We start from the raw sequence: 5,583 nt of genomic DNA, 5'->3' as shown, positions 1-5,583 counted from the left end.
CATGGACTTGTCAGTTACATTTCTAAACTGCTCCAAGTGTGTGATTCTATGGGGACAAAATGATAAAATGCTTGGCTTATTTTGAGGGATCTGTTATGAAGCTGTTTTAGTCTCTTATTTCTATGATAAAGTGCTCAGATAAAAGCAGCTTAAGTGGGGGTGATGAGGTAGCTCGTGGTTAAGAACACTGGCCACTCTTGAAAAGGACTGGGGTTTGATTCCCAGTACTCATACGGCAGATGGCAGCTGTTCCAGGGGATCCAACCCTTCTTTTGGCTCCCATGGACACTGCTCACATATGATGCATATACATTACATACATGCTGGCAAAACACCCATATACATAAAATAATTTTAAAAAGAGAAAAAGGATAAGGGAGAAAACATTTTTTTTTTCTTCTTTTTTTTCTTAAAGCTCACAGTTCCAGGTACAGTCCCTCATGTTGGGGAAATCAAGACACAATTAAGATGGATATTTCTACATCGATCAGTACAGTCATGCCCAGAGAGGTTCATTTTGTAGGGGACTCTAGATTGTGTCAAGTTGACAGTTAAAGCTAATGATCATGTGCTGGATGTGGTGGCACACATCTTTAATCCCAGCACTTGGGAGGCGGAGGCAGGTGGATCTCTGGAGTTCAAGGCCAGCCTGGTCAACGAATGGAGTTCGGAACAGCCAAGGCTACACAGAGAAATCCTGTCTCAGTGGGGGGAGGTGGGGAAGCTAACCACCATGGGAAGCCTAAGGAAGAAGTAAAGTCAGAGTTTTAAGGAAAGATAAACAACAGGATGCAGGACCTTGGGAAACAACTCATTGGTTAAAGCGCTTGCTACACAGGCATGAAGCCCAGACTTGCTATCTCTATATGTAGATGGGGGGGGGGGTGTCCACCCCAGTGACGCTAGCAGTCAGGAGAAGCTAGAGGCAAGCGGGCCCGCTAAACTAACCAGCAAAGCTCTGAGTGCAGTTGAGAGATCTGGCCTCAGTGTATCAGGTAGAGAAGATGAGTGAAGACATCATTAACTTCTGCTCTCTGTGTGCACATGCACAGGTGCAAGCAGCTATGCACATATGCATACACGAGGGGGAAAAATATCAAAGAACAGGAAATGGAGTTAGCTTACTTTCATTATTGTTTTTTAATTTGTTATTATTATTATTATTGCTGGGAGAGGTCAGAAGAAACCTTGTTAGGAGAGCAGGGTCTCTTCCACCATTATATGGGCTCCAGGGATAAAACTCAGGTTAGAAGGTTTGCACGAGTGCTCACACCCAGTGAGCTACCTCACTGGCCTGGGCAGGGTTTATGATGCATCATCTTGAAATATTTTTTTTTAAATGTGTATGACTATTTTGTTACCCCTGCATATATGTGAGTATCCCATGTGCATTCAGTGCTCGAGGAATCCAGAAGAGGGCAAGAGATTCCTTGAAACTAGAAGGAGTTACAGATGGTGGTGAGATAACATGTGGGTGCTAGAAACAAACCTCTGTTGTCTCCAACTCCCCCCCCCCAGACAGGGTTTCTCTGTGTAGCCTTGCCTGTCCTGGACTCGCTTTGTAGACCAGGCTGGCCTCCAACTCACAGAGATCCACCTGCCTCTGCCTGTCGAGTGCTGGGATTAAAGGCGTGCGCCACCACTGCCCGGCTCAAACCTTGTCTTCCATAAGAGCAATTAGTGCTCTTAACCACTGAGTCATCTCTACAGCCTCAGTAAATGATTTTTTAAAGTTATTTTAGCTGGCGACATAGTTCAGTGATTGAGTACTTGAATAACAAGTACTGGTGTTGATTCCCAGGATCATTAAATAAGTAGAGTTTTTAGGCCACTTAAATGCTGCTGCTAATTGAATTCCAGCTTCACATATTCTAAGCAGATGATCTACCATAGAGTGATATATTCAGCAACAAATAACTTTAAGAATAAACCAAGGGGGCTGGAAAGATGTCTCAAAAGTTAAGAGCACTGGCTGCTCTTCCGGAGGCCCTGAGTTCAATTCCCAGAAACCACATAGTGGCTCATAACCATCTATAATGTGATCTGGTGCCCTCTTCTGGCAGGCAGGCACACATATGGGCAAACTATGGTATACATAATAAATAAATCTTTAAAAAAAAAAAAAAAAAAAAAAAAGGCTGGGCATGGTGGTGCCTGCCTTTAATCCTAGCACTCAGGGAGGCAGAGGCAGGCAGATCGCTGTGAGTTCGAGGCCAGGCTGGTCTACAAAGTGAGTCCAGGACAGCCAAGGCTACACAGAGAAACTCTTGTCTCAAAAAACCAAAAAAGAAAAAGAGGGAAAAAAAAAAAAGGTGGGGGGAGCGTGTGCTGAAGAAATTGCTCAGTGGTTAAGAGCACTGGATGCTCTTCCATTGGAGAAGACCTGGGTTTGAGTCTCGGCACCCATCTCTATCTCTAGTTTCAGGAGATCCAATATGCTGTCCTGGGCTCCACTAACACCAAGTATACACATGGGGTACAGACACACAGGCAAAATACCCATACACCTAACACAAACCACAAAGGGCCTTTTGTGGGGGGCACACATGTTTAATCCTAGCATACAGATACAGAAGTAGGCAGACCTCTGTGCGTTTGGGGGCAACCTGCAATACATAGGGAGTTCCAGCCTACCCAGGACTGCATAATGAGACCATGTCTCAAAAGAAAAAATAATAAGCTGGGTGTGGTGGCAGATGCCTTAGTCCCAGCACTCAGGAGGCACAAGCAGTAGGATCTCTATGTGTTCCAGGCTGGCCTGGTCTATGTAGAGAGTTCCAGAACAGCCTGAATAGAGATTCTATCTCAAAGAACAATGATAGCAACAACAACAAAACAAAAACAAACATCCCCAAACCACACACACACACACACACACACACACACACACACAAAATAAAAAATTAAAAAATAAAAAAATGTGAGAGTATACAAGGGCCATGTATGTAGTTGAATAGTATAAAACATGCTTAGCATGTGCGAGGTCTTGTTTCCATTCCAAAAGGTAAGAACAATTTTCACTTACTCTGTGTTTTCATTGGGCCAGATCACTTACACTTACTAATGATGCTAATATTCTCCATACTTACCTGGGGTTACCGTGGATGAGACCTTATTCGGAGCCTGTTACATATCTCCCTTCTCTGTGGAAGGAGCAGTTACTAGTTTGATTTTTTAAAGGTAGGAAGACAGAGGCCCAATGTGTGAAAGCCTCTATTTGAAATTATACGTTTTTGTTTTGTTTTTTTCCGAGACAGGGTCTCTCTATGTAGCCATGGTTGTTCTGGACTCGCTTTGTAGACCAGGCTGGCCTCAAACTCACAGCGTTGTAGACCAGGCTGGCCTCAAACTCACAGCGATCCACCTGCCTCTGCCTCCCAAGTGCTAGGATTAAAGGTATGCTCCACCACCACTCGGCTTGTTTTTTGTTTGGTGGTTTTGTTTGTTTGGTGGTTTGGTGGTTTTTTGAGACAGGGTTTCTCTGTGTGCCTTGGCTGTCCTGGACTCACTTTGTAGGCCAGGCTGGCCTGGAGAAATTCTATAGTTTTAGGAGGTGGGGATGCCCCAGTGTTTAGCTTTGTTCTCTATCCCCTGGCAGACTCAGGAAGGATGCAGAATGTGGCTGTAGTAATAACAGCTTCTGTTGCTCCTCATCCTCTTTTGTTTGTTTAGTTGGCCCTGGCCTTAGATTTGTGGTAAACCTCTTGTCTCTGCCTATGGAATACTGAGATTACCGGAAATTGCCACCAAGCCTAGCCAGCTCACCTTTGAGCTCTTGTTGCGTGATGAGTTATGTAACAGTCCAGGGCTCTTGGGCATCTTCTTGCATTTAATGCCCAGGGTAGCCCTGAATGGTGGTTTCCGGGGACTTTTAAAATTTCTTTTCCAAGATAGGGTTTCTCTATGTAGGCTTGGCTGTCCTAGGCTTGCTTTGTAGACCAGGCTGGCCTTGAACTCACATCGATCCTCCTGCCTTCGGCCTCCCTGAGTGCTGGGATTACGAGTGTGCACCACTGCCCCAGGCTTGGAAGTCTTTTATTGACCATACTTTCAGATGAGCAAATTGAGCCTCAGAACAGTAGGCTCCTCCTCCTCTTCCTCTTCCTCCTCTTCTTCCTCCTCAATGGGTCTAATACAGTATGGTCCTTTCATTTTCTCTACCCATCCCTTGCCTGGTACAGAAGCTCATCCATGGGGTGAGGGTATGACTGCACATAAAAATAATATCTTGCTTTGGGTGTGGTGGCACAGGTATTTAAGAATCACAGCACTCGAGAGGCAGAGGCAGGCTGATCTCTGAGTTCGAGGCCAGCCTGGTCTACAAAGCGAGTCCAGGGCTGCCAAGGCTACACAGAGAAACCTTGTCTTGGGAAAAGAAAAACAAAAAACAAAAAACCCAAGAGATGCTTGCTGCCAAGCCTGACAACCTAAATATGATTTCTGGAATCTACCTAGTTGAAATTACAAAATAATTAATAACAACAACAACAACAAAAATGATGATAATAATAAAGATTCCTGGGCTGAAGAGATGGCTCAGAGGTTAAGAGCACTGCCTGCTCTTCCAAAGATCCTGAGTTCAATTCCCAGAAACCACATGGTGGCTCATAACTATGTAAAATGAGATCTGGTGCCCTCTTCTGGCCTGCAGGCACACATGCAGTTAGAACACTGATGTCATAATAAATAAATCTTAAAAATTCTTGCCAACAGAATTTTCGTTATCTTTCTGCTTAACTCCATTGAAAGAAAGCTGGTGTCTCCTTGATATGACATGGCCATTGTCACAGCAGGTGTGGTTACTTGAACAAGATAGAACTCTTTAGCATCCAGTCATGCTTGGAGGGGCTTGGGAGGCCGAGGACCTATTGGCAGTAGTTGCTGGAGGAAAGAGGTAATTTTCTCCAGTGGGGTAGCCACCTATTTAGTTGCCTGTGCTCTGGTGAACCCAACTCAGTAGGTCACAAAACAAAGACGTAGAAGTAAGTGGGGAACTTGTTGAAAAGGCTGAGTAGGAATGAGAAGAGGACTAAAACAGTAACGAGAAGTAAATACGATAAAAGTGCAGTATAGGGTCGGGAATCGGAGCTGGTAGAGTGCCTGCCTAATATGTTCAAGTGCCTGGGTTCGATTCCTGTCAGCGGACAAACTGAGCATGATTCCTCGAGCCTATCACTCCATCACTCAAGAAGTGGTGGTGGGTAGCTCAGACATTCAAGGCCAGCATTGTTTAGAAACTGTATAAAAAAAAAAATCCCAAAGAAACTCAAAATGCATGATATACAAAGTTGTTTAAAAAAAGAAGTAGTTGGGCGCGGTGGCTGTGCCTGTAATCCTAGCACTCAGGGAGGCAGAGGCACAGCAGGCGGATCGCTGTGAGTTCGAGGCCAGCCTGGTGTACAAAGCAAGTCCAGCACAGCAAAGGCTACACAGAAAAATCCTGTCTCGGAAAAAAAAAAAAAAAAATTAAATGCCAGGCACGGTGGTGCATGCTTTTAATTCTCGGTAGGTATGTAGGGGTAGGATCTTCCAGGCCAGCCAGGGCTATATAGTGAGACCTTGCCTCAAAAAACAAAACTAATG

The sequence above is a fragment of the Acomys russatus genome, chromosome 31 (assembly GCF_903995435.1).
Source record: "Acomys russatus chromosome 31, mAcoRus1.1, whole genome shotgun sequence".
Taxonomy (NCBI): Eukaryota; Metazoa; Chordata; class Mammalia; order Rodentia; family Muridae; genus Acomys; species Acomys russatus.
The sequence above is the reverse complement of the archived record's forward strand: the minus strand, read 5'-3'. Positions refer to the sequence as shown.